This window comes from Oncorhynchus mykiss, chromosome 18 (assembly GCF_057628025.1).
Source record: "Oncorhynchus mykiss isolate SJ-2025 chromosome 18, ASM5762802v1, whole genome shotgun sequence".
Lineage (NCBI taxonomy): Eukaryota > Metazoa > Chordata > Actinopteri > Salmoniformes > Salmonidae > Oncorhynchus > Oncorhynchus mykiss.
Genome location: NC_143039.1, coordinates 37,678,006 through 37,701,496, shown reverse-complemented (window position 1 = coordinate 37,701,496; position 23,491 = coordinate 37,678,006). Strand labels below are relative to the sequence as shown.

The window sequence follows — 23,491 nt, the reverse complement described above, 5'->3', positions numbered from 1 at the left end:
CTCTCATTTGCACTCATTATTCCTGAACTCTATTTGTCGTTCACAGAAGTGTAGTCACAGAGGTTAATCAAAGGGAACTGCACCATTTTTATCGTTTTGAGAATTCTAACGAGTTCTCTTAATTAAGGCCATTGAAGAGAGTGCACAGTGCTGAACAGGACTGTTTTAAACAGGTTTCGGAGTTTCATGTTATAGGGTCAATCTGGAACAGCGCTGATAGACCATATAATTAACTCCTCCAGAGGAGGAACTGTGAAAGGAATGCTACCTCTTACACTTGTGGGAGTTGACCAATATGGATAGGGCTAAATTGAAATATATGGAAAGCATATGCTAAACCATAGTATCAATTAAAAGAAAGCTGTTTGGATATTATGGTTTGGATATTATGGATATTATGGTGAAGTTATTATCCTAAAGGTACAACAATTCACCACACAACAGTTCACCTGACACAAGACTGAAACCAAACATTACACTGTTGATGTTATGTGCATTTTAAATTGACTGTACTTTTCACAGCATTTTCTGATAACTAAATCTGAAAATCCTCTGGATACATTCAGTAACATGATAAGAATATTCTTGAAATATTTGGTGTAGGTGCAACAAAAGACAAAAAAATGACAAGGCTATGAATGAGAGGTCTAACTGGTGTCTCCAAGAGGCCACACACCTCTCCAAAGTGTGCAAAGTAATTTAGATAATTTCAATGTGCTTTCATGACTCAAAGAAAAATCTTCAACTATAATGTTTTTTTTAGCTCTCGGTTGAGGAACTAGGAGCAACAACACTTGTAGTTGTTTTGTTTGGAACACAGCCCTGCATCCCCACCTTTACACAATTACTTTTGTCGTTCATGAAATCAAAAAAAGGTCCATCGAAATTTGGTTCAGGTGAGAATAATTTGAACGCGTATTCTATATCGCCAACATTTCTAGCTAAATGATCAAATATAATCTTACAGTGTTCAGCTTTTCACAAGGCCTACACCAGCCAAACCGGGATAGGCCGTCACTTGCTGTGGAAGTCGAAGAAGGAATTCTCTGGCAACAGGGGTCTCCATGGAAATGTTGAGCCCGGAACTGACACCAGAAACAGCTTTTCCGCAAAGGATCCAGAGGTTCCGGGGCGTTCATCCTTGGTGGCTACCCAATCAAGATCGGATTCAGAGATAGCTGTGTCTTCATCCTCGGGCTCTCCCTCTCCGGTGGCTTCTACCTCGGGTTTAGATCCTCAAAGCTTCCAGCCTCACCAGACCGTGAGGCTACCTGAGAGACCGGCCCATTCATCATAGGCAGCTCTATGGTGAGAAACATCTCGGTCCCCAAGGCAAAAACCCTGTGCTACCCAGGAGCATGAGTACAGGACATAACAAGGATGCTTCCAACTGTTCTACAACAGATGCCAGGAGCTGACACTGTCGTAGTCCATGTGGGGTCAAACGACATCAGGAGGGCTAGCTCAGCACATCTGAAAATTGATTTTAAAGAACTGATTTAAAAGACTCCAAAAAATAGCCAATAATTTCAGGTCCAGTACCATCGTTGGGTGTGAAAGATTCAGCAGACTGCTGGCATTACACATCTGGCTAAAAGACTACTGTAGCTTTGCTGGATTCACTTTTATGAATAACTTTGACACCTTCTGGAAACAGAAGATACTTTACAGGAATGACAGAGTCCATCCAAATCATCTTGGCTCCTGGACACATTTCAAGGCTGCGTTGAAACAATGACTGGTAAATGATTCAAGACCAGCTCAGTTAATCGCTGCCATTGTGACAATGAGTTGTCATAATGCTGCATCAAATGTACATCATCTTAGGGGCATCAGCAAAGACAATGTAAGTAATTTAATTTATGTACCCCTAATTGCACCGGATACATCTGTTTATCCTACAGCTATTGTAAGCAGTAATCATGAGCCTATAAACCAGAGTTACACTATTAGCACTGAGGCGGTGTGCAATAGTAGGAAGACCACTTTATGCAGCTCACCCTGCACTATCAGCTCCAATGTAAATAACATGAGTAAGTCGACCTCTGATAAGCTTTCCTTAGCATTTAAAACAATCAAGCAACCCAGAAAAGTGCTACAAATATCCCATATTAACATATGTAGCCTAAGAAACAAGGTCCATGAAGTCAACAACTTGCTTGTAACAGATGACATTCACACTCTGACTATCTCTGAAACTCACTTAGATAATACATTTGATAAAGTGGTAGCAATAGATGGTTACAACATCTTCCGAAAAGACAGAAATGTCAACGGAGGCGATGTTGCGGTCTATATTCAGAACCACATTCCTGTAAAGCTTAGAGACGATCTAATGATAAATACTGTTGAAGTAACATAGCTATAGGTTCATCTGCCTCACCTAAAGCCCATTGAAGTAAAATGGCTATAGGTTAATCTGCCTCACCTAAAGCCCATTCTTCTGGGAAGCTGCTATAGAACACCAAGTGCTAGCAGTCAGTATCTGGATAATATGTGTGAAATACTACATAATATACGTGATATTAACAGATAAGTATATTTTCTGGGTGATTTTAATATTGACTGGCTATCATCAAGCTGCTACTCAGGAAAAAACTTCAAACTGTAACCAGGGCCTGCAATCTGGATCAGGATTTTTAATATTTTTATTTTTTCTTACCTTTATTTAACCAGGTAGGCTAGTTGAGAGCAAGTTCTCATTACAACTGCGACCTGGCCAAGATAAAGCAAAGCAGTGTGACACAGACGACAACACAGAGTTACACATGGAATAAACAATAAACAAGCCAATAACACAATAAACAAATCAATGACACAGTAGAAAAAATTAAGTCTATATACAGTGTGTGCAAAATGCATGAGGAGGTAGGCAATAAATAGGCCATGGGAGCGAATAATTACAATTTAGCAGATTAACACTGGGGTGATAAATGAGCAGATGATGATGTGCAAGTAGAGATATTAGTGTGCAAAAGAGCAGAAAAGTAAATAAAAACAGTATGGGGATGAGGTAGGTAGATTGGGTGGGCTATTTACAGATGGACTATGAATAGCTGCAGCGATCGGTTAGCTGCTCAGATAGCTGATGTTTAAAGTTGGAGAGGGAAATAAAAGTCTCCAACTTCAGTGATTTTTGCAATCCGTTCCAGTCACTGGCAGCAGAGAACTGGAAGGAAAGGCAGCCAAATGAGGTGCTGGCTTTGGGGATGATCAGTGCTGCTGGAATGTGTGCTACGGGTGGGTGTTGTTATCGTGACCAGTGAACTGAGATAAGGCTGAGCTTTAAATAGCATAGACTTCTAGATGACCTGGAGCCAGTGGGTCTGGCGATGAATATGTAGTGAGGGCCAGCCAACTAGAGCATACAGGTCGCAGTGGTGGGTGGTATAAGGTGATGGCACTGTGATAGACTGCATACAGTTTGCTGAGTAAAGTATTGTAAGCTATTTTGTGGATGACATCACCAAAGTAGAGGATCGGTAGAATAGTCAGTTTTACTAGGGTAAGTTTGGCGGCGTGAGTGAAGGAGGCTTTGTTTGCGAAATTGACAGCTGATTCTAGATTTGATTTTGGATTGGAGATGTTTAATATGAGTCTGGAAGGAGAGTTTACAGTCTAACCAGACACCTAGGTATTTATAGTTGTCCACATATTTTAGATCGGAACCGTCCAGGGTGGTGATGCTAGTCGGGCGGGCGGGTGCGGGCAGCGAACGGTTGAAAAGCATGCATTTGGTTTTACTAGCGTTTAAAAGCAGTTGGAGGCCACGGAAGGAGTGTTGTATGGCATTGAAGCTCGTTTGGAGGTTAGTTAGCACAGTGTCCAAGGAAGGGCCAGAAGTATACAGAATGGTGTCTGCGTAGGTGGATCAGGGAATCGCCGGCAGCAAGAGGGACAACATTGATATATACTGAGAAAAGAGTCGGCCCAAGAATTGAACCGTGTGGTACCCCCATAGACTGCCAGAGGTCCGGACCACATGCCCTCCGATTTGACACACTGAACTCTGTCTGCAAAGCAGTTGGTGAACTAGGATAGGCAGTCATTAGATAAACCAAGGCTATTGAGTCTAATGATAAGAATACAGTGATTGACAGAGTCGAAAGCCTTGGCCGGGTTGATGAAGATGGCTGCACAGTACTGTCTTTTATCGATGGCGGTTATGATATCGTTCAGTACCTTGAGCGTGGCTGAGGTGCACCCGTGACTGGCTCGGAAACCAGATTGCACAGTGGAGAAGGTATGGTGGGATTTCGAAATGGTCAGTGATCTGTTTATTAACTTGGAAGACTTTAGATAGGCAGGGCAGGATGGATATAGGTCTGTAACAGTTTGGGTCTAGAGTGTCACCCCCTTTGAAGAGGGGGATGACCACGGCAGCTTTCCAATCTTTAGGGATCTCGGACGATGTGAAAGAGAGGTTGAACAGGCTGGTAATAGGGGTTGCAACAATGGCGGCGGATAGTTTTAGAAAGAGAGGGTCCAGATTGTCTAGACCAGCTGATTTGTATGGGTCCAGGTTTTGCAGCTCTTTCAGAACATCTGCTATCTGGATTTGGGTGAAGGAGAAGCTGCAGGAGGGGCGGAGCTGTTGGCCGGGGTTGGAGTAGCCAGGAGGAAGGCATGGCCAGCCGTTGAGAAATGCTTATTGACATTTTCGATTATCATGGATTTATCGGTGGTGACTGTGTTACCTAGCCTCAGTGCAGTGGGCAGCTAAGAGGAGGTGCTCTTGTTCTCCATGGACTTTAAAGTGTCCCAAAACTTTTGGGAGTTAGAGCTACAGGATGCACATTTCTGCTTGAAAAAGCTAGCCTTTGCTTTCCTGACTGACTGACTGTGTGTCTTGGTTCCTGACCTGGAAAGTATGACAGAACCTTGCATGCTTCCTACCCCTTTGGCAGTTCTATCTTGGAAAATGTTGTAGTTGGGTATGGAAATCTCAGAATTTTTGGTGGCCTTCCTAATCCAGGATTCAGACACTGCAAGGACATCAGGGTTGGTGGAGTCTGCTAAAGCAGTGAGTAAAACAAACTTAGGGAGGAGACTTCTGATATTAACATGCATGGAACCAAGGCTTTTTCGATTACAGAAGTCAACAAATGCCTGGGGACACTCAGGATCTGGGTTAACTTCTTGATTCACACATCCCGTTACCGGGATCATTTTCGTCAACATCCGCTGAATTGCAGAGCGCCAAATTCAAATGAAATATTAAAATACTAAAAATATTTAATTTTCATGAAATCACAAGTGCAATATAGCAAAACACAGCTTAGTTTGTTGTTAATCCATCTGGCGTGTCAGATTTCAAAAAAGCTTTTCGGCGAAAGCATACCAAGCGTTTATGTAAGGACATCTCTCTCAGTAGACAAAACATTACAAACAGCTAGCAGTCAAGTAGATTGGTCACGAAAGTCAGAAAAGCAACTAAATGAATTGCTTACCTTTGATGATCTTCGAATGTTTGCACACACGAGACTCCTAGTTACACAATAAATGTTCCTTTTTTTCCATAAAGATTATTTTTATATTCAAAATACCTGCATTTGGTTGTCGTGTTATGTTCAGATATCCACATGCTCGAGCGGTCAAGACCGGGCAGACAAAAATTCCAAATAGTATCCGTAAAGTTCGTAGAAACATGTCAAACGTTTTTTATTTTCAATCCTCAGGTTGTTTTTACAATATATAATCGATAATACTTCAACTGGGACTGAAGCTTCTTCAATAGGAGAGAGAGAGAGAGAGAGAGAGAGAGAGAAAACATTTATTCTCCAAGCTGTTGCGCATGGAAAACGCTGCTGGCACCCAGCCATCCAATGACGCAAAGTGATCTTTCTTGCTCATTTTTTTAAAATAAAAGCCTGAAACTATGTCTAAAGACTATTCACACCATGGGGAAGCCATAAGAAAGGGAATCTGGTTGATATCCCTTTAAATGGAGCGAAGGCAGGCTATGGAACAGAGAGCTTTCAGGAATAACAGCACTTCCGGGTTGGATTTTTCTCAGGTTTTCGCCTGCAATATCAGTTCTGTTATACTCACAGACAATATTTTGACAGTTTTGGAAACTTTAGAGTGTTTTCCATCCTAATTTGTCAATTCTAAATATATTTTAGATTCTGGGCCTGAGAAATAGGTAGCTTAATTTGGGTACGTTTTTCATCCAAACATCAAAATACTGCCCCCTACACTCAACAGGTTAACCTCTATATCACCCGAGGAACAGAGGAGGAGTAGGATGAGGGTACAGCTAAAGGATATGAAAACAGGTCGCCTGGAGTGTTGGCGACAAAGAATAGAAGGAGCAGATTTCTGGGAATGGTAAAAAAGATTCAGGGCATAATGTGCAGACATGGGTATGGCGGGGTGCGGGTACTGCGGATGTATGCCCAGGCACTGAGTGATGATAAGTGAGGTTGTATCTCTGGACATGCTGGTTATAATGGGTGAGACCAACTCATTTGTGGGAGGTGGGACAAAGGAGGAATCAGAGGTATGATGAGTGGAACTAGGGGCTCCATTGTAAACCAAAACAATGATAACTAACCTAAACAACAGTATACAAGGCATATTGACATTTGAGAGACATACAGCGAGGTATAAAGTAATCACAGGTGTTGAAATGGGAGAGCTAGCTAAGACAACAATGGGTAAGACAACAACAGCTAATCAGCTAAAACAACAACAGGTAAAATGGTGATGAATGGGCAGAGAGGGTCGGTTAACTACACACAGAGCCTGAGTTCGCGGCTGGGTCCGAGAGATAAACAAAAAATAAACAGAATGGAGTACCGTGATTAATGGACAGTCCAGCTATGTATCAGCTAAGCATCAGCTAAGTAGCTAGCACGCGGGCGACACGGCATTTAGAGTCAGTAGCCGGGGCTAGTAGAAGCTTCTGCTCCGACGGAGGCCGGTTGAAGGCGCAGCGGATGGAGTATTCATCGGCAGAACAGTCATGGTGGTGCGGCGGGGCGCCGGGTCGACAAAGGATCCAAGCCAGATGGCAAAAGAGGTATTGTAGCTGTAGTAATTTAGTTTGCTAGCCGGGAGATGCGCCTGGGTCATGACTAACTGGTGCTAGCTTCGGGGCAGGGGCGTTAGCCACTATAGCCCCTCGGTAGCAGCGGTGATCCGGTGTCAAGGTCCAGAGCTTACAGCAAGGATCCGGTGGAGTAGTGGGTTCTAGCCGTGTTTGGGTGACTAACTGAGAAGGCCGGGAGGTGGGCTTCAGGGATAGCTTCGGTACTGGGTAACTCGGTGGGTGCTAGCTAGCTGTGAAGATCAGGAGTAATGGTCCAGGGATTACGGCAGGAAGTGACACACCGCCCCAGACCATGACAGACCCTCCACCTCCAAATCAATCCAGCTCCAGAGTACCGGCCTCGGTGTAACATTCATTTAGTCGACGATAAACGCAAATCTCACGATCACCCCTGGTGAGACAAAACCGTGACTTGTCAGTGAAGAGCACTTTTTGATCAGCTGTCTGTCCTGTCTCCCTGTAGCGCTGTCTTATGTGTCTCACAGTACGGACATTGCAATTTATTGCCCTGGCCACATCTGCGGTCCTCATGCCTCCATGCAGCATGCCTAAGGCACGTTCACGCAGATGAGAAGGGACCCTGGGCATCTTTCTTTTGGTGTTTTTTAGAGTCAGTAGAAAGTCCTCTTTAGTGTCCTAAGATTTCATAACTGTGACCTTAATTGCTTACCGTCTGAAAGCTATTAGTGTCTTAATGACCGTTCCACAGGTGCATGTTCATTGATTGTTTATGTTTCATTGAACAAGCATGGGAAACAGTGTTTAAACCCTTTACAATGATCTGTGAAGTTATTTGATGATCTATTTGGATTTTTACAAATTATCTTTGAAAGACAGGGTCCTGAAAAAGGGACATTTATTTTTTTGCTGGGTTTTGGTAGGGGTAAAGTTACTACGCATAGATGATAAACAACCAGTAGCAGCAGTGTAAAAACAAAAGGGGGGGTCAATGTACATCGTCCGGGTGGCCATTGTTCAGCAGTCTTGTATCTTGGGGGTAGAAGCTGTCAAGGAGAATTTTGGACCTTGACTTGGCGCTCCAGTACCGCTTGCCATCCGGTAGCAGAGAGAACAGTTTATGACTGGGTTACTGGAGTCTTTGACAGGTTTTTGGGCCTTCCTCTGAACCCGCCTGGTAGATAGGTCCTGGATGGCAGGAAGCTTGGCCCCAGTGATGTATTGGACAATATGATCTACCCTCTGAAGCACCTTATGGCCAGATACCGAGCATTTGCCATACCAGGTGGTGATGCAACTGGTCAGGATGCTCTCGATGGTGCAGTAGTAAAACTTTGAGGATCTGGGGACCCATGCCAAATCGTCTCAGTCTCCTGAGGGGGAAAATGTGTTGTGCCCTCTTCATGTCTGTCTTGGTGTGTTTGGACCATGATAGTTTGTTGGTGATGTGGACACCAAGAAACTTGACCCGCTCCACTTCAGCCCTGTCGATGTAAATGGTGGCCTGTTCGGCACTGGCCCTCCTTTTCCTGTAGTCCACAGTCATCTCCTTTGTCTTGTTCACATTGAGGGAGAGGTTGTTGGCCTGGCGCAAAAGTGCCAGGTCTCTGACCTCCACCCTATAGACTGTCTCAACGTTGTCAGGGATCAGGCCTACCACTGTTGTGTCATCAGAAAACTTAATGATAGTGTTGGAGTCATGCGGGGCCACGCAATCGTGGGTGAACCGAGAGTACAGGAGGGGACTAAGCAAGCACTCCTGAGGGGGACCGGTTTTGAGGATCATCGTGGTAGATGTGGTGTTGCCTACCTTTACCACCTCGGGGTGTCCAGTCAGGAAGTCCAGAATCCAGTTGCAGAGGGAGGTGTTTAGTCCCTGTGTTTAGTACCGGCAGTATGCAAATTGGAGTGGGTCTAGGGTTTCCGGTATGATGGTGTTGACGTGAGCCATGACCAGACTTTCCAAGTACTTCATGGCTACCAACGTGCTACGGGGAGGTAGTCATTTAGGCAGGTCACCTTCACATTCTTGGAAACAGGGACTATGGTCATCAACTTGAAACGTGGGTATTACAGAATCTGCCAGGGAGCGATTGAAAAGGTCAGTGAAGACACTTGCCAGTTGGTCAGCGCATGCTCTGAGTGTGAATGTTGACCTGTTTAAAGGTCTTACATCGGCTACGGAGAGTATGATCTCACAGTCGTCCGGAACAGCTGGTGCTCTCATTCATGCTTCAATGTTGCTAGCCTCGAAGCGAGCATAAAAGGCATCTGGTAGACTCGTGTCACTGGGCAGCTCGCAGCTGGGTTTCCCTTTGTAGTCCGTAATAGTTTTTAGTGTAGTAGGATTCCAGTGTAGTAGGATTAAGCCTTAGTCCTGTATTGACACTTTGCCTGTTTGATGGTTTGTCTGTGAGAATATTGGGATTTCTTATAAGTGTCCGGATTATTGTCACACTTCTAGAAAGTGGCAGCTCTAGTCTTTAGCTCGGTGTGGTGCGTATGTTGCCTGTAATCCATGGCTTCTGGTTAGAATATGTACGTACAGTCACTGTGGGGACAACGTTCTCAATGCACTTATTGATGAAGCCAGTGACTGAGGTGGTTTTCTTCTCAATGCCATTGGATGAATCACGGAGCATTAAAGTCCCTTCTGGATGAACAGTTTCTTGTTTGCTTATTTCCTTATATAGCTTTTTGAGTGCGGTCTCAGTGACAACATCAGTTTGTGGTGGTATATAGACATTATGAATAATATAGATGAGAACTCTCTTGGTAGGTAGTGTTATCTACAGCTTATCATGAGGTACTCTACCTCAGGTGAGCAATACCTCGAGACTTCTTTAAACATTAGACATTGTGCACCAGCAGATATTGACACATAGACACACACCCCCACCCATCATCTTTCCAGACATAGCTACTCTGTCCTGGCGATACACAGAAAAACCAGCCAGCTCTATATTATCCGTGTCGTCGTTCAGCCACGACTCAGTGAAACATAAGATATTACAGGTTTTAATGTTCCGTTGGAAGGATAGTCCCGACCGTAGATCATCAAGTTTGTTTTCCAGTGATTGTAGATTGGCCAATAGAACCAATGGTAATGGCGATTTACTCACTCGCCTATAAATCCTAACAAGGCCTCCCAACCTTCTCCCTTGGTATCTTTCCCTTTTCTGCATTTAGTTTTTGATGGTAGACCACTCTGGTATGCCTACATTATGATCAAATAGACACAGTAGCCTTCTTGGCCACTGTTAAAACTGTAACTTAAAGTGGGTACAGCCTCAGTGTTCACTGTGTATGTGTGCTGGAAGTTACAGAATTTTCACAACTTTCAAGTTTGTGCTCAGCAGAAGTTGCTAAATTTCTTTGAGGGAACATTGGTCATGATGCGTGGTCCACGGCAGGGAACAACATTTAAATGCCTGGTCAGTGCCAAAATGTCATCACAATACAACAAACAGGCTCATTCTGTTCAGGACAACGCAGTATATAACGGCACGTCATCTTGTAATTGTACGTCAAACGTAAAGATCATAAAAGTTGACACTGTATATTACATTAGTTTTCTGTTATGGAAATGTGAAGTGCACATTTCGACTTATGTGCGCTTGACTTGCTAGCATGACATCAAAGAGGTACTTACTTTAATCTCAACACTACATCTTTCAAAATAAATAGAGTGCTCGTAATTTACAGCAATTCCACATTTTGTTACGTTACAGCCTTTTTCTAAAATGGATTAAATAAAATGTGTTTCTCGTCAATCTAAACACAATAACCGATAATTACAATGCAAAAACAGTTTGTTTTTTTTGCAAATGTATACAAAATCAAAAACAGATACGTAATATACATAACTGTTTAGACCCTTTGCTATGAGACTCGAAATTGAGCTCAGGTGCATCCTGTTTCCATTGATCATCATTGAGATGTTTCTACAACTTGATAGGAGTCCACCTATGGTAAATTCAATTGATTGGACATGATTTGGAAGGGCACACACCTGTCTATATGAGGTCCCAGAGTTGACAGTGCATGTCAGAGCAAAATACAAGACATGAAGTTGAAGGAATTGTCTGTAGATGTCATGGTTCCACCTGTCACCAGAGGGCTGCAGATACCGTCCTAGAGACATCAACGACACTCAGCTTTGTCCAACTTACTCATTATGATTTCACTGTTAAAAGAGATGTTTTCTGTTGTCCTTTGCAGAAGTTTGAATTGTGTGGTCGGTTCCTGAATGAGTTCTCGAGACTTAGTGTTTGTTGATTTTTCAAGTGTACTGTAAGGATCTGCAGAGAAGAAAGGGAGAAACTCCCCAAATTCAGCTTATAGTGTCATACCCAAGAAGGCACGAGGCTGTAATTGCTGCCAAAGGTGCTTCAACAAAGTACTGAGTAAAGGGTCTGAATACTTAAGTTAATGTGATATTTCAGTTTCTACATTTTTATAAATGTGCTAACATTTCTAGAAACCTGTTTTTGCTTAGTCAATATGAGTATTGTGTGTAGATTATTTAATCCATTTTAGAATAAGGTTGTAACGTAACAAAATGTGGACAATGTCAAGGGGTCTGAATAATTTCCAAATGCATTTTGTATCATATTAATGTATAGCCACTGCGTTCCAATGTAGGTGCTTATCAGTTTCCAAATCTGCCATTTTCAACCCGTATATTGTTACGAATGTAAAGGTTATTTATTTACTAGAAAGCTAAAATGATGATAAAAGATACACATAGACAAAACACATTATAGGCTATTGATTCAAACTTAGTATAACGGGCCAACACACTATGGTGAATGTTACCCAAATTGGGGATGTCAAAGAGGGAGAGAAATAGAAAGTACACGAGAGAAATATACATTGGGTGAATTTGTCAGCTATGCTATTCTAACCCTAGCCTTGCCCCAAACTGCCGCTCTTATGGGTCAGAATATATTGATGTAATTACGTGGGGAAGGTCTCCGGGGATTCTCTGCGTGGACCGTTCAGGCTGCTCGATGACGCACTTCTCCGGCGCACCTTTCTGGTCGTCCTCATGATGTCAGTGTCCTTTTGGCTTAGGAGTCTGTTCCCTCACCCTTGCTCTGGAAGGGGTCTTCTGAGGACAGACAGCTCTGTATCACAGTGCTCACAGCATAGAAATGAAACCGTTTAGATACCACGATTTGCTGGAATTGGATGCTAGGTGGTCCGGCTTGAATTTACCCACTTAGACACAGCTACTCATCCGTAGCTTGGGTAGAAAAAGATTTCTTTGTCTTCAAACTTGTATTGAGTTCTGGGTTCGTTGACTTTTTAGACCTCGGCTACAGCTGGGGTCAATTAGTCTCATCTGTAAATTCTTTACTCATAGGTTTTATACCCTCGTGTCAAAAGTGGGCGTAACCACCTTTAGGGCAATTCTCTGGGCGTACCAAGTTATGAGGCAAGGTCTAGATTTGACTCAAATCTATTTTTAGACAACTAACTTCACATTTCATCTTTACCAAAACATTCTCTTTAATTTGGACATTTTCCATACAATGTACAATGTATAAACATCAAACATATACTAGGTAAACTGTTGACGTTACAATGTTTTCGTAATAACATCACCTATTAAACTTTAATAACAAAACAAAAATGACATACAGTACATTTTCATATTCCATCTATTGTCATGACCACCATTGTGGCTGACGGAAACCATTGTTACAAAGTCCCTTTATTTCATGTTTAATGTTCTGAGGCTGATTCTCCATAGTAACAGGACAAAGGAATTTGTCTGTGGCCTGAGATTTACCAGGGGCGTGAGGGGCATAAAACCCCCACATCTTCAGATCTCTCCTCCTCTGTTGTGGTTGATAGATAATATGTAGGGTTGTCGTCTCCTGTAACCTGACCTGATCAGGACAGTCATGACATGTGATACAGTGAATTGTAAGTGAAATAATCTGTCTGTAAACAATTGTTGGAAAAATTACTTTTGTCATGCACAAAGCCGATGTCCTAACTGATTTGCCAAAACTATAGTTTGTTAACAAGAAATTTGTGGAGTGGTTGAAAAATAAGTTTTAATGACTTCAACCTAAGTGTATGTAAACCTCCGACTTCAACTGTACATACCTCCCTTACATACATACACTTCCGTTCAAAAGTTTGGTTTCACTTAGAAATGTCCTTGTTTTTGAAAGAAAAGCAAATTTGTTGTCCATTAAAATAACATGAAATTGATCAGAAATACAGTGTAGACATTTATGTTGTAAATGACTATTGTAGCTGGAAACGACAGATTTTTTATGGATTAATGGAATATCTAAATAGGCGTACAGAGGCCCATTATCAGCTAAAATCACTCCTGTGTTCCAATGGCACGATGTGTTAGCTAATCCAAGTTTAGCATTTCAAAAAAACGAATTGATCATTAGAAAACCTTTTTGCAATTATGTTAGCACAGCTAAAAACTGTTGTTATGATTAAAGAAGCAATAAAACAGGCCTTCTTTAGACTTGTTGAATATCTGGAGCATCAGTATTTGTGGGTTTGATTACAGGCTCAAAATGGCCAGAAACAAAGACTTTATTCTGAAACTCGTCAGTCTTTTCTTGTTTTGAGAAATTAAGGCTATTCCATGTGATAAATTGCCAAGAAACTGAAAATCTGGTACAACGCTGTGTACTACTCCCTTCGCAGAACATAGCCAAACCGACTCTAACCAGAATCGAAAGAGGAGTGGGAGGCCCCCAGTGCACAACAGAGCAAGAGGACAAGTACAATAGAGTGTCTAGTTCGAGAAACATACTCCTCACAAGTCCTCAACTGGCAGCTTCATTAAATAGTACCCGCAAAACACCAGTCTCAACGTCAATAGGGAAGAGACGACTCCAGGATGCTGGCCTTTTTGGCAGAGTTGCAAAGAAAAAGCCACTAACATACATACATACTTTTTTTTATTATACCTTTATTATTCCCTGCAAACCCTACCACCCCTTCCCCAATTGGAGTAAACTAATAAACAATAACGCTTAGGCTTCTACTTTCAGTTTGTACATACTATAAACATTTTACAGACACAATCTATTTTATAATAGTTATATTTAGTTTGTTTTTAGTTCTGGCCTTCCTCTATTTCTGATGTTAATCCAGTTTGATTTCTATTTGTAACTGTGCTATTTCACTACATTTCTAAACCTGTATTCATTTTGCAGACCCCGTATGTTTTACATTTGTTCTCTTGTTTTTATTAGTCCCACCCTTCAGCTCCATTCAAACGCTCCCATCTATCTTTTAACACCATATTTGTTTCATTTTTCCATTTGCCATACATGTTTCAACTGTGCTGTGATGCTTCACAAAAGTACTGAACCTTTCTTTCCCCATAGCTTCAACAGATTGTAAATTAAAGAGAAACATTTTTGCTAAAATAATTATTATATTATTGATCGATTGACTATGACTTTTCAAATCACCCAGTATTACTATCTGCAGCGTTAGTTCTAGGTAAATGTTACAATTATTCAGCCATTCCTGGACCTATGACCAAAAATTAGCTACATACGGACAGTACCAAACTAAATGATCTCATGACTCTGCCTCCTCGCAGCAAAATCTGCAGAGCTGGGAAGATTATATCCCCAATATACTATATAACATTCTATTGGCTGCAAGAATCACGTCCCAAACTCCCTTGAACTGTCATGGGTGGTAGAGCCCATGCTGGAATCTCTGACAAAGATTCATGACAAAGAAGGAGGTTAAAACAGAAGGAGATTAAAATGGCAGCCTCTGGTTCTAACCTCTCGCTCCCCCACTCCCCCATCTCTCCTCGACACAGTCTCCACCCCATGTGTCTTAGGGGAAATCTGCTGAGAGAGAGATCTTCAGAAAGCATTATAAGCACATTTATAACACCTTATGAGCTATGCATTATATTGCACAACATAAGCCTAATATCTGCAAATAAACATCTACATAGTGTGCTTAAAAACAGCTTTTTCATGGTAGACCATAGGTGTTCCCACAGTATATTTAAGATACTATGTCACTTTATTACATTGTTACACTGTGTTGTATATGACTCCACAACTGTTGCATGAAAGCAGTCTTTATACAGATACAATATGTGAAATTTGACCTGATATCCTATATAAGCTCATTTTGCCAAGGCCAGTGTCACTACACAAGCAGCTCCTAATCAAAAGTAGAAAAGACAAATGCTATTGTCATGGTAATGCATTTATTCATTTGATCAGTGACAAGATGTCTCTAAAATGGTACATTGTGAGCGGGAGAGTTACACTTCGAAAGTAATCAGTGAAATTGCAGGGAAAGAGTGGTCTACAACATAGGCGACAAATACAATTGGACAAGCTCTACCATTAAATCAAGACTTTTGCTTCACTTTTGCTCCGTATACACCAAAATCATATTCCATGTTCAAATTTGGATTAATCGTTAGTTACATTTAGTTTATATTAATGTGTTTATGTGTGTGTAACAGAGGTGGTTCAGTGAACCATGCTCAAATGCTGAGTAATCATGCTTAGGGAGTAGGCTTTAGATCAGAGGGCTAACACAGTCATATAAGCTGGAGAAGGTCCAAGTTCAAACCTACATGTTTACAACTAATTGTTATGGGCTGGTTGCATCCTCAGCCATTTCGCCTGTTGTCTGACTTACTCTCCACATAGGCAATAGAAGATCTTGGAAGACAGTATCTCACAAACCATCACACCATGCTGATGTTCTGAACATCATATGTTTCATCACAATCTCCAGTAGATGCCTTTGCCCATGCAAAGGGTCAGTGGCGACCCATCATTCAGGGCAGGTGGGGCAGAGTCCCACCTGTTTGAACCCCACATTTTTACATTGCAAACAATGTAAAAAATATATATATTTCATGGAGTTAATAAAGACGCATACAAACATGGTCTCTTTTTTGTTTACTTGAGTAAGGCAGCCCTAAAATGCAAGTGTTTCAGCCTAGCTCAGTGTTTCTGTGGTGGTGGGGCAAGCCAGCAGAAAATACGGAGCTTTGCAACTTGATTGACTCAGTGTTATCTCACTCATGGGGACACAACATCACCACTAAGTCTAAGGATAGAGCTGGAAAATTCAAGCCTCTTGGGTGCTGCCATAGTTACATTAGAAGTGCCCACCCAAGAAGGCACAAGATCATTGGCCACAGATAAAATAACGTCAAATCACGTTATACCTAGTATCTTTGATTGGACTTTCAAAATCATGAATCAAGTTGACAATCTATAGGCAAACCCTTTTTAATCCTTGTTATATGAAGATAAATAATGGAGAGAAATTATAGATAAAACGTATCGGTGCTCATTGGCCATAAACATTACACCACAAGTTGGAAATCGCAAATTCAACAATGAGTGGTTTGGAAAGAATCAGTGGCTAACTGCAAGCATTGCAAAGCAATCATTAGCATGCTATTCAATGGAATGGCTGTGTGGTCCCAAGTCTAAGATTAAGGATCTCTTTTCCTAACATTGGCCATGCTGTCAATGAAGCATGATTTGTGCCGCGCTCAAAACAACTGTAACCTCAGAACTGAAAAATCTGACTTCAGTGAGTTCAAGACAACTGGGAACTGGGGGAAAATGAGTGGGAAAATAAGTTTTTAACTTTCATCTATCTCGGAATTGTAAATCTGGAAATCGTGCCTCTTTCTAGAGCTACAACCTGAAGATCACTGACATAATCATGGTTAAAAAAAAATAATTGTTCCTTATTGTCTTGAAAGCACCATAAATCCAGAGAATGGCAGACTTTGATGACCATGTTCTGAATTTTGTCGCTGTACTTTTCAAAAGTGCTGAATAAATAGTTATATTGACTATGTCCGTCCTAGCTCATCCATTAATGTCTTAATCAAAATTATGGATTGCCTCTTATCCGCTTGTTGTCCCCTTATGCCATAGTTTGTACATCTCAATTGTCAGTAGAAATCACATTTGCTTAAGCAAGTCAGCCATATCAGCTATGTTTTTAAAGGCAGTAAATGTGTCTGAATGAACTGTTTCGCTGCCAGACAAGGCTCAGCCAGGTATAGCAGTGGTAAGGTGTTGGGACTGCTCTTGGGACTCTGCTGTTGGGAGAGCTTTATGTAGGCTCTAACAGTTTGTGGGCACCGTTTGTCACCATTATAGTGCAATTAATGTATTGTTTAGTGTTGTGTTCTGTAGTGGCTTTGCTGGCATGCATCCCACATTTTTTGGTTTGTTTGCCCGACAAAGATTTAAATGCTAATCGCCACTGGAAAGGGTGTTGAATAATTCAACATAGACAGTTCCTCAACCTTGCTCAAGGGGCCTCTCTGTCTCTCTATACCTTTTCCAGCTCTTCTCCCATCACATAAATTAACTAAACCACTGTCAACAGGCTAATCCTCTTCAAAGACTGTCATGTTCTATCCTATCAAATATCTGCACTACAGTACTACACGGTGTCTGTCAAACAATCTGTTTGATTGATGGTACTTACAGTAGGAGAGTGTCTCCATCCTATTACCATGATGACCCACTCTATGATGTTTTCATCGCAACCCATTATTAATGATTCACTACTTTGGCTAATTGGAAAACTTGGGACGACTGCCTCTCAGGGAGCTTTTCAGAGTAAATAAGGAGAGGGTATTATGACTGTCAGAACACAAGGAAACACTCGCAGAGAGCGATTCATAAGCAATTACTCTGCTTGTGTGCCCAAAAGGTTTCCCTCCAAATTACACTCTAGTCACTCAAGGCCTATGTTTGGGGGGGGGGGGGGGGGGGTTAGTTTCGTAGAGCGCTGGCTCCAGAGTGTTTTCTGTTTTCACTCACTTGTAGCTTTTGTGACTGGTCAATATCATGCCAGGCTATGCACATTGGAAGTACTGTACCTCCAGCTCCATCGACCCCTCCTGGTTTTAACTCAGGGGTATCAGCTGTTATAGCTGGTCAAATTTTGTTGAGTCATGATGCTTCAACCAGAATGTAGTTTGCTAACTGGGGTTCAATACTTGCCTCATAATCATTGAAGCAAAGTTTCAAAGTAAATCGTGCTGAAGATTATAAATTAGTTTAATGTTACTTCTTGCACGTATCTATTTTTTTTGTTAGGAAAATGGCAGCCTGAGTCACTTCCTGCCTCAACAGGGTTAAAGGTTAGTCTGACAGGAAGTTCATATGAGGAAGGAGATCCAACTTCTCAGGCCTTGCTGTACCTCTTTTAATTTGATTTTCTTAGAAGAGTTTAGAGCAGACTTTCAACATAAAACATTTGCTGCAATGTAATTCCAGCTCAAACACTCAACTTCCTTTTCAGCATCTCCCACGCCAAAGTGTTTCCCATGCTGATGTGATGGAAGGTGTCGGATTAAGTATTTTCCCCAAAAAAATTACAGACGAGCAATGACCCATTGGGAGGAGATAGACGTTTGGTGTCGTGAGACACAGTGGCTGTCTCAGTAGGCTTTTCTAGACTAAGGGGAGATTTACAGAGTTCCAGCGGTGCTGCCGAGGGAGAAATATGGATGTAATGAGGCAGAGTGACTAGAAGACGGCCCAGTTTGAAGACCATTGCCCCCATTCCTTATTTCATGCACTCACACACACAAACAAACACACACACAGGCATACAGGAGGGTACACACGGGAAAATGCACACACATACACACACACACAGGAACATACATCCACAAACACACACACCTCTTTGGGTTGGTATTGCACACACTCACACACACAGAAAGGTACACACACACACCACTTTGGGCTGGCACCGCAATCGCCGCACATTGCCTAAAATTGACTGTGACGGAGAGTGGAGAGCAGGGGTGTTTACTTTGAGGATGCATCATCAGGACGTTTATCATTGCAAAAAATTCTGCTTGTTATTTCAGTTAGCCCTCCTCATCCAAAGTGGTCATTATTGTCACAGAGGAAAAGCTGATGCTGATGAAAACAACTGCATTACCGTGGTAACAAGCTATCAACAGGCCCCAGAAACAGATCATTTAGAGTGATTTAGTGCATCTGTTTTGTCAACACTTTCTCCCAGAAGATTATCCCGCTGAGATGTTCATTAATCCCATCAAACGAACGGTAATTAGCATATTTGTGGTATAATGAACCTCTAGACTTAGACTTAACGTTTCTGCATCTTCATGGGTAGGCATGCATTGTGTATGAGGGAAAAGACACAATCATTCAAATCTCAGCCTAAACTGCCTTAAGGGAGTCAACGACTGTATTTGACTCGGCAAACACACTATAATGGAAAACTGTACATTTTGCAATACTTATTTGTATTATCAACAGTAAAATACTCTGAAACATTTAACTGCAGGATACTGTTAATGATGGTGCATTGTGGGAAACATTTGTGTGTGGGGAAAGAATGACTGTATTTCGAATGGTACTGTAATACTACCCCACAGAATGCATAACCATACCGTATCTTTAGAGCGCCAAAAACATTTTGACCACTAATAGGTGCATGGTATTGTTGTTTCGAAGTGTACTTTGTAAGAGTGTGTTACACCCGTGAGCTGGAATGCTGTACCAATTTAACCAGTGATGGAAAAACTACCCAATTATCATACTTGAGTAAAAATATTGATACTTTAATAGGAAGTAACTCAAGTTAAAGTCTGCCAGTAAAGTACTACTTGAGTAAATTTCTAAATGTTTTGGGGTCTAAATTTACTTACAGTGCCTTGCAAAAGTATTCATCCCCTTTAGTGTTTTTCCTATTTTGTTGCATTGCAACCTCTAATTTGACCTCTCTTGGGTAGGAGGCAGTATTTTCATGTCCGTATGAAAAGCTGGCCCAAAGTAAACTGCCTGTCACTCAGTCCCAGCTAGGAGCTAGGATATGCATATAATTGGTAGATGTGGATCGAAAACACTCGAAAGTTTCTAAAACTGTTAACATTATGACTTTGAGTATAACAGAACTGATATGGCAGGCAAAACCCCGAGGACAAACCATCCAAAAAAAAAAGATTCAGCCTACCACTGTTTCCAATGGCTTTCATGTTTATTATGAGGCAAAGTCCTCCCAGATTGCAGTTCCTAGGGCTTCCACTAGATGTTGTCAACAGTCTTTAGAAAGTGTTTGGAAAAATGAGCTAGAAGTTGTAGTTTTTCTAAGTGGCTCCCATTTTGGCTGTAGTGTTTCCACGCGCATGGATGAAAGCGTGATCTTTGTCATTTATCACCGGAAATGAACATACTATTCTCCGTCTTAAATTTGATAGTTTATTTACGTATTAGGGTACCTGCGGTTTGATTATAAACGTTGTTTGATTTGTTTGGAAAATTTAATTAGTGACGTTTGAGACTAATTTTTTTATTCATTTTGATTGAAGGAAACTGGGTGGATTATTGACTGAAGCGCGCCAGCTAAACTGAGTTTTTATGGATATAAAGAAGGACATTATCAAACAGAAGGACCATTGATGTGATGTATCTGGAACCTTTTGGAGTGCCAACAGATGAAGATCATCGGAAGTAAGGCATTTATTATATTGTTATTTCTGACTTTCGTGGCGCACCTGCCTGGTTGAAATATGTTTTTCATGGGTTTTGTTGCGGGGCGCTGTCCTCAGCATGGTGTGCTTTTGCTGTAAAGTATTTTTGAAATCTGACACAGAGGCTGGATTAACAAGAATTTAAGCTTTATTTTGATGCGTTACACTTATGATTTTATGAAAGTTAAATATTGATAATTCTGTAGTTTGTAGTTTGTAGTTTGCAATTTCACCGGATGTTGGCCATAAGAAGTGAAATAAACACCACCTTTGTGCAATCTAAGTGTCTCAGTGCAATCATGATCTCAGTATATATACACCTGTTCTGAAAGGCCCCAGATTTTGCAACACCACTAAGCAAGGGACACCACCAGGAAAGCGGCACCATGAAGACCAAGAAGCTCTCCAAACAAGTCAGGGACAAAAATGTGGAGGAATACAGATTGGGTTGGGTTATAAAAAAATATCAAAAACTTTGAACATCCCACGGAGCACCATTAAATCCATTATTAAGAAATGGACGGCATTAATCAGAGGCAACAAAGAGACCAACGATAACCCTGAAGGAGCTGAAAAGCTACACAGCGGAAATTGGAGTATCTGTCCATAGGACCACTTTAAGCCGTACACTCCACAGAGCTGGGCTTTATGGAAGATTGGCCAGAAAAAACATGTTGCTTCTTGGTGACAGGGGGCAGTATTTTCACTTCCGGGTTAAATGCATGCCCAAATTCAACTGCCTGCTACTCATCCCCAGAAGATATGATGTGCATATTATTAGTAGATTTGGATATAAAATACTCTGAAGTTTCTAAAACTGTTTGAATCATGTCTGTGAGTATAACAGAACTTATTTAGCAGGTGAAATCCCGAGGACAAACCATTCAGATTTTTTTTGTTTTGAGGTCACTCTTTTCATTGATTTTTCATTGGGAATCCAGATTTCTAAAGGACTTTCTTGCTGTTCCTATCGCTTCCACTGGATGTCACCAGTCTTTAGAAATTGGTTGAGGTTTTTCCTTTGTTTAATGAAGAAGTACGGCCATTTTGAACGAGGGTAACTTGAAGTGTACTGTTAGATAGGCGCGTGACCAGAAAGCTAGCTACAGTTTGTTCTACTCCTGTATTGAACACAGATCATCCAGTCTTACATTTTATTGATTATTTACGTTACACAATTCCTAAAGTTGTATTACAAAAGTAGTTTGAAATGTTTTGGCAAAGATTACAGGTAACTTTTGATGTATTTTGTAGTCACGTTGCGCAAGTTGGAACCGGTTTTTGGAAGCTGTTTTTTTCTGGATCAAACGCGCCAAATAAATTGACATTTTGGATATATATCGACGGAATTAATCGAACAAAAGGGCCATTTGTGATGTTTATTGGAGTGTCAACAAAAGAAGCTCGTCAAAGGTAAGGCATGAATTATATTTTTTATTTCTACGTTTTGTGTCGCACCTGCAGGTGAAATATGCTTCTCTCTCTTTGTTTACGGAGGTGCTATCCTCTTTTTGAAATCTGGCGCTCTGCATTTTCACTGGCTTTTGACCAGATGGGACGCTAGCGTCCCACATATCCCAGAGAGGTTAAAGAAAAGAATAATCAAACACGTTTGGTGTTTGCCAAAAGGCATGTGGGAGACTCACCAAAAGTATGGAAGAAGGTACTCTTGTCAGATGAGACTAAAATTCAGCATTTGGCCATCAAGGAAAACGCTATGTCTGTTGCAAACCCAACACCTCTCAACACCCCAAGAACACCATCCCCACAGTGAAGCATGGTGGTGGCAGCATCATGCTTTGGGGGTGTAATCGGCAGGGACTGGGAAACTGGGACTGGGAAACTGGGCAGAATTGAAGGAATGATGGATGACGCTAAATGCAAGGAAAGTCTTGAGGGGAAACCTGTTTCAATCTTCCAGAGATTTGAGACTTCACCTCCCAGCAGGACAATGACCCTAAGCATACCGCTAAAGCAACACTCGAGTGGTTTAAGGGGAAACATTTAATTGTCTTGGAATGGCCTAGTCAAAGCCCATACCTCAATCCAACTGAGAATCTGTGGTATGACTTAAATATTGCTTTACATAAGCGGGAACCCATTCATCTTGAAGCTGAGCTTGAATCTTGAGCTGTAGCAGTTTTGTCTTGAAGAATGGACAAAAATCCCAGTGGCTAGATGTGCCTCGCTTATAGAGACATACCCCAAGAGACTTGCAGCTGTAAATTGCTGCAAAAGGTGGCTCTATAAAGTATTGACTTGGGGGGGGGGGAGAATAGTTATGCATGCTCAAGTTCAGTTTTTTGTCTTATTTCTTGTTTGTTTCACAATAAAAAATATTTTGCATTTTCAAAGTGGTAGACATGTTGAATACATCAAATGATACAAACAACCCCCCAAAAATCTAATTTCATTCCAGGTTGTAAGGCAAAAAATAGGAAGCATGCCAGGGGGTGAATACTTTAACAAGGCACTAAGTATCAAAAGTAAATGTAATTGCTAGAATAAACTTATGTATCTAAAGTAAAAGTATAAATCATTTCAAATTCCTTATATAAAGCAAACTAGATGGCACCATTTTCTTGTTTTTAAAATGTATTGATCGCCAGGGGAACACTCCAAGAGACATAATTTACAAACGATGCATGCGTTTAGTGAGTCTGCCAGATCAGAAGCAGTAGGGATGACCACTTGTTCTCTTGATAAGTGCGTGAATCCTGTCCTGCTAAGCACTCAACATATAACGAGTACTTTTGTGTGTCAGGGAAAATGTATGGAGTAAAAATAACATTATTTGTTTTAGGAATGTAGTGAAGTAAAAGTTGTCCAAAATATGAATAGTAAAGCAAAGTACAGATACCCCAAAAAACGACTTAAGTAGTACTTTAAAGTTTTTTTATTTATTTTATTTATTTATACCACTGAATTTAACTCATAGGTTATAGTGC

At 41.3% G+C, this 23,491-nt stretch overlaps 1 long non-coding RNA gene across 2 annotated transcripts in view; it reads left to right on the top strand.

The window, feature by feature from the left end:
- The window catches only part of LOC149975494 (uncharacterized), a 113,746-nt gene that overhangs the window by 74,727 nt on the left and 15,528 nt on the right, over nucleotides 1-23,491 (top strand). For both annotated transcript variants that reach the window (XR_016488451.1, XR_016488452.1), the window contains exon 3: nucleotides 20,382-20,523. This is a non-coding gene — a long non-coding RNA (uncharacterized LOC149975494). The remainder of the gene's footprint in view (nucleotides 1-20,381; nucleotides 20,524-23,491) is intronic.